The sequence below is a fragment of the Marmota monax genome, unplaced genomic scaffold, assembly GCF_021218885.2.
Source record: "Marmota monax isolate L192 unplaced genomic scaffold, Marmota_monax_Labrador192_F-V1.1 WCK01_AAM20220418_F8-fsc00015, whole genome shotgun sequence".
Classification (NCBI taxonomy): domain Eukaryota; kingdom Metazoa; phylum Chordata; class Mammalia; order Rodentia; family Sciuridae; genus Marmota; species Marmota monax.
Window position 1 is genome coordinate 25,951,367 of NW_026692194.1, and position 14,527 is coordinate 25,965,893.

Here is a 14,527-nt window from a genome sequence, read left to right on the forward strand (position 1 = left end):
TGCCCCTCACTCAGAGCACTAATCTCTAGGATATATAAAAAACTCAAAAAGCTAAGCAACCAAAAAACAAATAAACCAATCATCAAATGGGCTAAGGACCTGAACAGACACTTGTCAGAAGAGGATATACAATCAACAAATTATGGAAAAAATGCTCATCATCTTTAACAATCAGAAAAATGCAAATCAAAACTACTCTAAGATATCATCTCACTCCAGTCAGAATGGCAGCTATTATGAAGACAAACAACAAGTGTTGGCGAGGATGTGGGGGAAAGGTATACTCATACATTGCTGGTGGGACTGCAAATTGGTGCAGCCAATTTAGAAAGCAGTACAGAAATTCCTTGGAAATCTGGGAATGGAATTTGACACAGCTATTCCTCTTCTCGGACTATACCCAAAGGACTTAAAAACAGCATATTACAGGGACACAGCCACATCAATGTTTATAGCAGCACAACTCACAATAGCTAAACTGTGGAGCCAACCTAGATGTCCTTCAGTGGATGAATGGATTTTTAAAAATGGGGTATATACACACAATGGAATTTTACTCAGCATTAAAAAAGAAAATCATGTAAATGGATGGCCCTGGAGAAGATAATGCTAAGTGAAGTTAGCCAATCCCAAGAAAACAAATGCCAAATGTTTTCTCTTATATAAGATGGGTGACTCATAGTGGGGTAGGGAGGGAGAACATTTGATAGAATAATTCTAGATAGGGAAGAGGGGTGGGAGGGAAAGGGAGGGAGAAGGGGATTAGCAAGGATGATGGAATGTGATGCTCATCATTATACAAAGTACATGTATGAAGACTTGAATTGGGTGTCAACATACCTTATATACAAACAGAGATGAAAAATGTGGTATATGTGTATTAAGAATGGTAATGCAAAAAAGTACATGTATAATGGCATAAATTGGTATGAACATACTTTATATACAGAGATTCGAAAAATTGTGCTCTATATGTGTAATAAGAATTGTAATGCATTCCACAGTTTTCGTGTATTAAAAAATAATAAAATCAATAAAAAAAGAAAGAGGTAGTACAGAAGTGATAATCTGATGTTAGAGGTATAATCAACCCACAGATTCAGGCTATGTTGTGCTTTTCTTTTTATCTATTTTTAGCAGGATTTTGTTTATTAATGATCCCCAAAGGAATTATTCCCTTCTTGGACACATTCATAGCCACAAGCAGTCACCTGTGCACTGCAGCTTTGTGAATCTGGATGTCTCTGTGGGATCCTCAGGTATTGTGTCTGGCCATTCTATACAGATTATCTACAGTGCTTGTTCTTTCATAGAGGAAAATATAATCTTGATTATATAATAAATTCACTTACATTGTGAACAAAATTAAGAAGATAAAGTTTTTTAAGTAAATAAGCTGGGAGGAAATGTGCCACAAGTAAGATAAGAGGATAATGTCCTTTCATTAAAGCTTTAGAAATCAAAGAATGGACAGTTTACACAAGAAAATAGCTTAATGCAATGTAATTCTATTAGCTAACATTCAAAAATGAAATTTAAATGGTTTTCATATTATATTTAGTGCTGGCAAACTATGAAACACTCTCGTACACTGATGGGACTGGAAATTTATCTCACTCTTCTAGACATCTTCAAGGCAATATATATCAAGAGGCTCTAAGTTTTTTATTTTTATGTAGTCATTTCTATGAATTTTTTTCTAAGACAATAATCAGAAATTATCCTGGTTATTTATTGCTGTGTGAAAAATCCTCTAAAATATAGATGCTTAATAGAATAGCAGTCACATATTTAGCTCACAAATGTGCAACTGGGGCAGAGCTCTGCAAGGGACGTTCATCTGTGCTCCATGAAGCATTAGCTGGGACAGCTACAGCAGGAAGACCCACTTTTAAGATGGTTCATTCATATGGCTAAGTTAAAGCCAGATATCATTTAAGACAGTTGGGAGCTCCCTGGGGTTGAGGCAGACATTCTCAGTTCCTCTCCATAAAAATAAATATGGATATCTCCTCAGGTTGCTTGTGCTTCCTTATAGCATGAGGGTTGGATTCTAGTAATGAGAGAAACAACCGACAGGAAGTGGAAACTTTTTTTTTTTTTTTAAATGTCTAGGACTCCAAACTGACAGTGTCTCTTCCTCCTAGATTTAAAGGGAAGATAAGTCTCACCTGTTGCTGAAGAATTTAGAGGCCATATTTTAAAACAGCTGTAGAAACAGAAATAAACACATGTATAATATTTGTTTTAAGCCTTATGTGAAAATATGAAAACATTAGGGGAATAGTTAAATAACTTATAGTGCTTTTAAGTAATGGAATATGATCACCAAAATTATTTTTATAAAGTTTTAAATAAAGAAAAATGTTGCTGTTAGATTGATAATTTTGGATAAAACCTACCTAAAATTGTGTTAAAAAGATACAATAGGTCTTTGTATCTGCAAATTACCATTGGCTTTTATTCTTTGGCTTTATTTTCTTCTAATATTTCCCTGACATCCCATAATAGTATGAATTTTCCATTTGATCAATTTTCAAGTTAAATGACAAAAAATTATCCAGAAGATAGTATTTTTCCCTCTGAATATTCCTAGCTCCTCTTTCCACAATTACTATGGTACTTAACGCTTTTATCCACATGCTTCCCCTTTCTTCTCCTGTCAACTTAAATTAGATCCCCTGTCCTCTGGGTGAGTTCTCTGACATCCCCAAAACTTAACCCCGCCACAGGACTGTGCTGTATATTTTCCATCTGCTCTGATAGAACTCTATGCTGACTCCTCTCATTGCATATTATACTTGTACAATTGTGTGTTTATTGTTTATCTTCTTCAAATAATTAGTTTCATCAGGATAGAAAATGTCCCAAGCACTATATTTGGGGTAGACATTTGCAATCCCTTCTCCCTTGCCACATCTCACAAGAAAGACTGAAAACTCAAATGCTTATATTGCAAGCCTTCCTTGTTGCTAAGGGTTTTTAAAGTAGTGTCCTTCACTGGCTAGCCCTCTTCCTTACCTTGTCATCCCTACCATGAATGTCATCATAATAGGGGGAAGACTGCAGTCATCCTGCAACCACAGGGGAAAATGAAGAAAACCTCAGGGACAGGAGCACTAAGATCACTGAGCCTCTAATCCAGTAGCAGCTTTCATTGGACATCTTATTATAGGAGAATAATAAAGTACTATAATTTGTGAACAATGCTGTTATGGGCATCTTAAGTCAGAGGCCTGACTCCCAGTGTCCCAGTGATCCAGATCTGACCACTTATCCTAAAAACAAAGCAGAAAAGGTAATGGTGAAAAGCAGGGGAGGAAACTTGAATCAGTATGGTCACAGTGGGAAGGCAAAGTGAGATCCAGCATCTAGCCCTGTTGTCCAGAGTCTGACAGGAGCTCTGTGTTTAAATAGAACAAGAATTAGGGGCAGGGATAGAGGTCTACGTAATTAAGTAGACTTGGTCAAACTGTGGTCTGGTTGATCATTCTCTCAGTTCTGGTTCTGTGAGATGGCTCTAGAGAATTTTTTTTTTAAATCACTTGAAGGGAACAACTTTCATCTGTTGCTAAGGATGATCATTCCTCAGACCTGTGATCCTGGAAGAGTGATGACTGGAGACTTCTAGGCCCCCCTGAGGGCTTTTAAACAGGATGCTGCCAATCTTGCCTCAGCCCTCAAAGAAAATAAGATGGGCGAGTAATCTTAGGGCTATATATTTGTATAGTTTAAACATTCCTTAAATGATCAACACGCCTACATTCAGAGCTGAGGCAGGGACCCAAAGTTTAAGGTAATAAAGGGAATAGATACAGGATGAAGTTAAGAGATGCCAGGCTTGATCCTGCTTTTATTTACCCATTGGACATCTGCAGGCCTAGTAAAGAGCCATTGCTTTTAGCAAAAGTAAGGCTTTTCAAATTCTGTTACAATGCAATAACATTAATAGGCATGGTGCAGCCAGCAATTGTAACAGTTTTATTCCCTTTTTGTGAAGGAATTACATCCCTTCAACTCCCACAGTGTTTGACTAGTAAGGGACTCCTAAAAGCATATTAACTCATGTCAATTCAGAAGAATATCTTATAGGACTTCTGCTACTAAGAATTTCATAAGGACTTTTTGGAAGCTTGAGGGACTTATTGGTTGGGTAGAATTTACAGAACAAAAGCTGGTGGGGCAGGAATTCCACATGGAAGATGGAAGTAGTTAGACCAAGTGTAAACATAGGGTTGGACAAGACCATGGCACACATGCTGTAGAGGGGAGTTAAATTTTCCCATTCATTTTGGAATGTTGTTTCCTTCTAAATAAAAATAAACAAATGGCGGATATTGAGACATCTCACCTAATACAAATATTCATAGTCCCACATATCTAGTCTTCTGCAATAATATTTACATCACCAGGAACAAAACTCAGTGTTTACCTTAAGCTGATACGTTAAGGATAGCATATGTTAAGGATAGCATTTACTAAAGTTATCTCTCTATATCATACCTTTAATCTAAAAATTCAGGTAAATTCTTCAATAATCCAAAATTCATCTGTATTTTGAAGTAATTTCTATCATAAAGAGAATATGTTCAAAAAAGGATGTACAGTTTTGATATACCACTCTTGTCAATCCCAACAACACTGGAAGCCCAACATGAAAAAGATGGTTTAACCACTGTCATTTTTCCCAAGTATTAGCTCCAAAACTGCCAGAAACATGGACAACTCCAAACACATTAATGAGACACATAAAGGAAATCTTATCTTAAACTGAGTCAAATTTAAAACATAATGAAGACCATAACAGAGTTCCCTCAAGTCAAGTCAATGGACCAAGGTTAGAGTATATTAAGGGATAATGTAGGATAAAGAGCAGACACATAAACTCTCCCTCTACCATGTTGAACTTGACTACTTGAACTTCACCCTTACTTGGCCAGCTGATATCTGCAAGATGACAAAAAAAAACAAGGCTCAGAAGACTGTTCTCTATTAATAGAGTCTCTTGCTAAGTGGATCAGTTGTAGGATTTCTGCCCCTCTCCTAACAGTTTTATTCTTTTCCCATACAAACAACACACACAGCATCGGCAAGTAAAGAGATTTTGAAAATATACTGACCCGAGCTGGGGTTGTGGCTCAGTGGCAGAGCAATTGCCTTGAACATGTGAGGCACTGGGTTCGATCCTTAGCACCACACAAAAAATATAAACAAACAAGAAAATATACTGACCAATGATGGTGACTCAAGAAAAATCTCAAAGGATTACTGATCCTAAGGATTTGGTAAGGAATTGATCCCATTTAAAAACTGACATGTTACTATATTCCAGAATTCTGCCCGGAGGATCCCGTTTTTGTCTTTTCATACTTTGTTCTAGTTCATGAAGCTAGGAAGACAGATAACAAAATCACTACACTAGAATCAAGACCTGATTTCTGGCTAAAGTTCTGCCACTAATTAGTCTATGGCTTCAGGGAAGTAATTTAATTTTTCTGGATCTTAATAATGTCTTATTTTTAAAAGAAAAATTTAGATCTTTAAAGTCCTTTCCAGCAATATGCACCTTGATGGCAAAAACTATGCAGTGATTATTATTCTGGATTGTAACTAACATAACCCTGGGTTCCTGCAGACAGAATTCAGACAGTACATTTGGGGAGGCAACAGGATGTAACAGGGAACATAAGGATTTGGTTGTATATCATAACCTCCATGATGCTGGGATGGTTATTCACGTTTCTTCAGCCTCACTTAGGAGGATATAAAGAATTACATGAAGCAGTATTTATAATCCTTGTGGTATGCTGCCTGATAGATTCCAGGTATTTAATGTTAGTTCCATACCTCTTTACTCCCACTGATTAAATATGACTAAGGCAAGGAAAACAAAATTTGAAAATTACTAATACGCGACCAAGAATAACCGGGAGTATAGTAAATAAATGGAAATAGACATTTTAACAGAACAAAATGATCTGAAGGTAGGAAAAAGTTCAGGTTTTAGGAATATTAGTACCTAGATTAATGTACAATTTCTGTCTAAGTGACTGCCAAGTTCTATCCCTTGGGCTCCTATCTACAGCCTGACTTCCATGCCCTGTTGTTCCCACATAACAAGTGATATTAATCAGGATTACTTCCCTTATGTCTCTAAGCAGTTTCCATTGAACCAAGTCGTTAGCTAGTCTCAAAGAAATAAAAGGTAATTTCCTGATATTGGTTTTTCCAAGATTTCTTGACTCAGTGGGGGAAATATGCCTCCTATTATAGCTCTGCCCTATAACAATATCTGCCCAACATAAAAATAAAAATAAGATAAAGCTTATTTCTTTCATCTAATCTTTGCTCTCCCACTTTCATGCGCTTTGAATTAAGCTAAATTGCCAAGTAATTTCTCAAATAATTTTCCTCTAGAAATTCTGCTACTTCTTTAAGATATACCCTAAACACATCATCTTTGAAAAGATTTCCCTGGTCCCAATTGATGGCTCCCTCTTCTAATGTCAAGTGACATAGTCTATGCATCTCTATTTCATTTGCAACCTTCTGTTTTGATTACCATTGGTTTACAACTAATCTCCTTCAGGAGTCTAGTGTGTACTATCTTACACATGGGAGAACTCTAATAGTGAGCTTAATGATCCCGAAGTTGGAAATCAATGTAGAGTTGCCATATTTATGGCATTAATCAATATAAACAGTTCACAAACTCCAACACTAGTGTCGTTTCCTCCCAGTAAAGGAGAATCAGTTAACTATGCATGAAGAAAAGATCTCTGGGGTAAGTAAGAAAAGCAGTCAACTCTAGAATTTCGGCGTTTGAGCAGTAGAGGTGAATGGGGTCTGAAATGAAAGAGAAAAATTGTAATACAGAAATGAACGCAAAGATATATTAACTTGATAGATATTGGAGGGAAGGACCTAGTGCTTACTGTAGACCCAATCTATGCCAGAAGTATTGTACTTTATTCAAGTCACAGCAGCTCAAAATCGGGGGGTGGGGTTGGTGATATTATCCCTGCCAGTTGTCTGATCATGTCTCTTTCCCACACTTCTGTTAAGTTTTTGAGTTTTTGTGTTTTTGTTTTCAATTTTAAGATTTCCTGATCTGTAAGGACTTTATAAGTGAAAACTACCAGAAATCCTTTCAATAGCTTTTTTAATTTACAGGATATTATTTTTATATATAGTCATCCTGTTGGGCAATAGAACACCAAAATTTATTTCTCCTAATTTAGTATCTATTTATCAACTTCTTCCCATCCCCTCCTCCACCCTACTCATCCAACCTCTGGAAACTACTGTTCTCTCAACTTCTAGAACAAAAAAGAATTTTTTTTTTGATTCCACATAGAAGTGAGACCATTCAGTATTTGTCCTTCCATACCTGGCTTATTTCACTCAACATGACAATCTTCACCTCCATTTTGTTGCAAATGACAGAATTTTATCTTTTTTACAGCTGAATCATGATATGCATTATTTTTAATGGTAAAAATTAATGGAATTCACTGACACTTCCATACATGAACGTACTATATACTGATGACATTCATTCTTAATCGTAATCAAAATTTCCCTAGTATTTCTGTATTAGTAAGATACTGGGCTTCACAACTAACCAGTATATCTTTTATCAGATTAAGAAAGAGCCACTTTATTCCTACTTTCTTGAATGTTTCTATAATAAATCATTATTGAGTTTCATTGTTAGCTTATCAATATCTATTAAAATAATCATATGATTTTTCCCCTAGTTTTCTTGGGGGTGGGGTACAGGGATTGAATCCAGAGGTACTTAACCACTGAGCTACATCCACAGCCATTTTTATTTTGAGAAAGAATCTAAGTTGTTAATCAGCCTCAGCAATTTAATGAGGCCCTTATGAACTTGGGATGCTCCGCCTCAGCCTCCCAAATTGCTGCAATTACAGGCATGCACCACCATGCCCAACTTAAGAGATTTTAAAAATTATATGCAACATTGGATTTCCTAATATTAGGCCAACCCTGTAATAAATTCCACATTGTTATGTATATTCTTAATATGATATTGAATTTTATTTGCAATTATTTTTGCAACAATATTAATAATGAAAGCTGGTCTTTGGTTTCATCTTTTGTCCTATATTTATAAGGATCAGGTATTAAGATTGTCAGAAATCACAGATCATTATTCACAAACCAAATTGAATTTTTTTCTTTCAATAGGTGGGTAAAACCTATCTATGCTAATTGAAATGACTAATACATTTCATCCCAATAAGAGCAGAAGGCCCCAATTTCCCCACCAAGATTTCCCTTCAAATGCAAGCTGCTTGGTTTTTCAAGATGTTGGACTAAAGGAAGTCACTTTCCCGGCTGCTCTGTGGCATGAAACCAAGAAAGCAGATAAGCAGCTTCTCAGCAAGGTGAAAGGGGGGGGCATTATTGGGAATTAATACAGGACATTCAAAGCAGATCGGGGACTCAGAAATCCCCAGCACCACAGCCATTGGTGATGCCAGCCAGAGCAGTCTCCCCCATGAGCAAAGTGGAGGGATAAGGGAATAAAAGGAACCTGCATTTATAGGAAGCCTGTGGCGTGTCCGAGTACTGAGAGATCATAAATCAAAGACACTGCCAGACTAACCTAAAAAGCATGCTGCACAAAAACCTTGTGCAGGAAAGAAGCCCTATCTCTCTCAGCTGCCCACAGAGGATAGAGGTAGGAGCCATTTTGCAGCCACAGAATGAGGGCTGGGAGCTAGAGGAGCAGATTCCTGGCAAACCCTAGGTGGGCCTGAAATACAGATCTGGCAAACACACACTGCATAATATGGAGTGTTCCAAGAGAAAATGACCAGGAGAAAAATCAAACATGGAGAGGTATTTATACAAGGGAATACAGGTCATGGAAACCCACCTGGCTCCCCCTTGAGTCTAGTGGATTGCAGGACCTGCTGGGAAAGACACGGCCGGCTGGGAATTCAAAAGGGCCAAGGCAGGAGTGTTGAGTTTGGAGACTGAACTCAAGAGACCAGAAAACACGGGGTCCACAGGTGATGGAGGGGAGTAAGGGCTACTCTAGTGCACAACTGGAACCCAGGGGAGATAGCTAGGGTGCAGTCTCCCAGCATGGACTGGCAACTGAAGGTGCAGCAATTTAAAATTTTCAAAGCAACTGCCATTCAACAAAGAACCTGGAGCCTACTTAAGCCTAAACCCACCTCCAGGAGCTCCACTTATGGGATTTCATCTCACACTCCAGTGACACCACCCTGAGAGTGAAGCAGATATCACTGCTCCACTTCATAAAACTGCACCTACCACTACACTAAGCAGGGAAGCCATAAACTCCAACAAATTTTTTTTTAACTTTTCATAGAGTCTTTTTCTTCTTTTTAAATTTAATTGTGACATAAATGGTTCATGGACACTTATACATATTTTTTATGTCACTTGTATCATGTTTGGAAGGCAGTTATTTTTCATGGATCAGTAGTTTGAGGACTAAGATGTTTAATTAGTACATTGGTTTTGGATTCCTTTTTTAAATTTTTATGTTATGTATTTCTTTCTCACCTGTTTCCCTTGATTCTTTTTCTTCTGGTAACAGCCAAATTCTATTGTTGTCTTTCACTCTTTAATTTTTTTTTTACTTCTATTTTCTACATCATAAACATTACATTCTATATTACTTCTGTATTCTCCCTATTTACTAGTTGAAATTGTAAAAGGTTCCCAAATACTGTTTTTTACTGTGGGCAATAACTGATCACATCATTTATGTTTGTAACAATTAACATTGAAGATATCATAGTAGGAACTATTTGGGTTAATACTATATATTGTTTATATTGATTTTTGTTATTTGTTTATCCCCCTAAACTAGAAACCTTCAGGGACACTGTGGTCCACAGGATAGAAACTATACTGCCCCAGAAATGTACTGTTGGATAAACACACAAACACAAAAAAGCAAGAGAATAAATTGCCACCCAACCCAAATACTTCAGTAACAGAATCCAACACCACCACAGTGGAAGAAATGTTAGAGAAGGAGTTTAGAATGTTTATAGTTAAACTGATGTGTCAGAAGTGAAATCAGAGAGAAAATGCAGGAAAGTGAAAGATCTTTGCAATAAAGAGAGACATTCTGAATAAAGTACAAATCCTCAAAATGAAGGAATCTATACACCAAATTAAAAATTTAATGGGAGAAAATCACTAACAGACTAGACCACTTGGAAAATGGAGTTTTTGGCAACCAAGTCAAAATATATAATCTTTAAAATAAATTTGACCATGGAGAAAATATGTTCAGACCACAAACAGAACTTCCAAAAAATATGGAATAACATGAAAAGACCTTAAAATTTATCAAGACAAATGAAAGTTCAGACACAGAAACCAAAGGAACACACAATCTTTTCAATGAAAGAATATTAGAATATTTCCCAAACTTTAAGAATGAAATGGAAAAAATCAAATACAGGAGGCTTACAGGACCCCAAATATACATAATTATGGAAATGCCTAACAGAATAGGATAGAATTTTAAAGGCTGTGAGAGAAAAAATGACAGGTCACATTTAGAGAAAAACAAGTACAGATCTCGGCTGATTTCTCAAACCAGACCCTAAAAGCTAGGTGGTTTTGGAATAATGTATCCCAAGCTCTGAAAGAAAATGGATGCCAGCCAAGAGTACTATATCCAATAAAATCAAGCTCCAGAATCAATTATAAAAACATTCTATGATAAATAGAAAATTCACAACTAGAAAGCCTGCAACACAAAATGTACTCAAAATATTTCATGAAGAAAAAATGTAAAATAAAATTGAAAACTAGCAAAGGGATGAACTACTTTAGAATAGTCAGTCACAGAAGAAACTAATTCAAATAAAAAACTAGAAATAAATAACAGGGAATAAAATGCAATTCTCACTAATAACATTGAATGAAAATGGACTAAACTCAAAAGACAGCCTGACAGATTGGATTAAAAAACAAGACCCCAAAATATGCCGTCTCCAAGAGACTCACCTCATAGGCAAAGACATCCACAGACTGAAGGTAAAAGGATGGGAAAAAAAAATCATGCACATGGATCTCATAAGCCAGGAGTTTCTATTATATCCAATAAAGTGGAATTCAAGTCAAAATTAATCAGAACAGACGAAGAAGGCTATTTCATACTGCTTAAGGGAATATACATCAACAAGATAAAACTATCATAAATATACATAGATGCTCTGTTGTTTGGAGCATAAATATCAACCAAACCCTTCGATATTAAGAATCAAATAGACCACAACACAATAATACTGTGTGACTTTAACATGCCTCTCTTGGCATTGGATAAATCTTCCAAACAAAAACTAATGAAGCTATAGAACTAAAAAATACAATTAATAATTTAGATTTGACATATGTAGACTATTTCATCCATCAATGACTAAATGATATTCTCAGCAGCACAAAGATCCTTTTCTAAAATAGACCATCTTCAGTCACAAAGCAACTCTAAGCAAATACAAAAAAATAAAGATAATCCCTTGCATTCTATCAGATCATAATGGAATAAAATTAGAAATAAACAATAAAATAAAAAATAGAAGCTACTCTAACACCTGGACACTAAATAATACACTATTGAATGACTAGTGGAGAGAAGAAATCAAGGGTGAAATAAAATATGTGAGGGAAATGAGAATAGTGACACAGCTTGTCAAAATCTCTGAGACACTATGAAGGCAATTCTAAAAGCAAAGTTCATTACATTGAGCTCATTCATTAAAATAGAAAGTCAAATAAAAATTCTCATTACATCTCAAAGCCCTAGAAAAAGAACAAATCAACACCAAAAGCAGTAAAAGACATGAAATTATTAAAATCAGAGTCAAAAAAATGAAATAAAAACCTCACACATTTTTAAAAAGTGAGTTATTTGAAAAAATAAAATTGATGAAAGTTTAGCCAAGCTAACAAAGAGGGAAAATCTCAAATTACTAAAATTTCTGATGAAAAAGGAAATATCACCATGGACCCTACCAAAATTCAGACAATAATCAGAAACTATGTTGAAAATGTATACTTCATAATAAAATATAAATCTTGAAGACGTCAACAAATTTTTAGAGATATAACTAACCCAAATTGAATCAGGAGGCCATAGAAAATTTAAACAGATCAATTTCAAGGAATGAAATTGAAGATTCCCTCAAGAGCCTACCACGAAGGAAAAGCCCAGGACCGGACATTCTCAGCTGAGTTCTACCAGACCTTCAAAGAACACCACCAATCCTCCTCAAATTATTCCATGAAATAAAAAAGGAAGGAACCCTTCCAAACTCATTCTATGAAGCTAGTATCACCCCAATACCAAAACCAGACAAAACACATCAAGGAAAGAAAACTTCAGACCAATATGTGATGAACATGTGTTAGAGTTCTTAAAAAAAAAAATTGCATACAGAAACATATTTAAAAGATACTGCATCATGATCAAATGGGGTTCATCCCTGGGATGCAAAATTGGTTCAACAAACAGAAATCAGTAAGTGTAATTTGCCACATCAATAGACTTAAAGATAAAAATCACATGATTATCTCAATAGATGCAGAAAAAGTATTTGACAAAATATAGCATCCATTCGTGCTAAAAACACTAGAAAAACTAGGGATAATAGAAACATATCTCAGCATTGTAAAAGCTACAAAATGTTTAAACCAAGGCCAACATCATTCTTACAGGAGAAAATATGAAGGCATTTACTATGAAACCCAGAACAAGACAGGGATGCCCTCTTTTACCACTTCTATTCAACATAGTCCTTAAATATCTAGCCAGAGCACTTAGGAAAAAGAGAAATTAAAGGGATATGAATAGTAAAACAAAAGCTCAAATTATCCCTATTTGCTGATGACTTAATTCTATATTTAGAAGACCTAAAAACCACCACCAGAAAATTTCTAGAACTCACAATTCAGCAAAGTAGAAGGATACAAGATTAACACCCATAAGTCAATTGCATTCCTATACATCAATAATGAATCAGATGAAAGAAATTAGGAAAATTATCCCATTCACAATAGCCTCAAAAAATAAGATACTTGGGAATCAATCTAGTAAAAGAGGTAAAAGACCTCAACAATGAACATTACAGAACACTAAAGAAAGAAATTGAAGACCCTGGAATATGGAAAGATCTTCCATGCTCTTGGTAGGTAAAATGAATATTGTCAAAATAGGCACACTACCAAAAGCATTATGAAGATTTAATGCAACTGCTATTAAAATCCCAATGATGTTCTTCATAAAACTATAACAAGCAGTCACAAAATTTATTTGGAAAAATAAGAGTCCTGAATAGTCAAAGCAATCCTCAGCGAGAAAAGGGAAGCAAGAGGCACCACAATACTAGAACTTCTATCATACTACAGGGCTATAGTATCAAAATGGCATTATATTGGCACTAAAACAGACATCAAGACCAAGGGAATAAAACAGAAAGCACAGAGAAAAACCCCACATAAATAGTTATTTCATACTAGACAGAGGCACAAAAAAGAAAAAAAAAACATGTTGGAGAAAATATAGCCTCTTCAACAACTGGTGCTTGGAAAACTGGAAACCCATGTGCAACAGAATTAAACTTAACCTCTATCTCCTACATTGCATAAAACTCGACTCAAAGTGGATTAAAGACCTAGGCATTAGCTAGAGACCTTGTGTCTCCTAGAAGAAAATGTAAGATCAACACTCCATCATGTCAACTTAGGAACTGACTTCCTTATCAAGACTCCTAAAGTGCAAGAAGTAAAATCAATAATCAATAAATGGGATGGCATTATTCTAAAAAGCTTCTTTACAGCAGAGGAAACAATAGCATGTAGAGGGAGCCTACCAAATAGGAGAAAAATGTTTGCTACCTACTCAGAGAGCATTAATCTCCAGAATGTATCAGGAATTCAAAAAACCTAACCCTCCAGCAAAAAAAAAAAAAAAAAAAAAACAACCAGTTCAATAAGTGAACAAAAAACTGAACAAGCACTTCACAGGAGAAGAAATATGAATGTTCAACAAATACATTTTAATTTTTTAACATCTCTCGCAATTAGAGATATCCAAATTAAAACTACACTGAGATTTCATTTTACTCTAGTCAGAATGGCAGTTATTAAAAATATAAGTAAATGTTGGTGAGGATGTGGGGGAAAAGGTTCACTCACACATCGCTGGTGGGACTGCAAGTTGGTATAACCACAATGGAAAGCAGTATGGAGATTCTTCAGAACACTTAGAATGGAACCACCATTTGACACAGCTATCCCACTCCTTTGTATATACCCCAAGGACTTAAAACCGGCATACTACAATGATGTAGCCACATCAATGTTTATAACAGCTCAATTCACAATAGCTAAGCTATGGAGCTAACCTAGGTGTCCTTCAACTGATGAATGGATAAAGAAACTGGTCTATATATACAATGGAATATTAGCCAAAAAGAAGATTGGCTTTATGACTTCTGCCAGT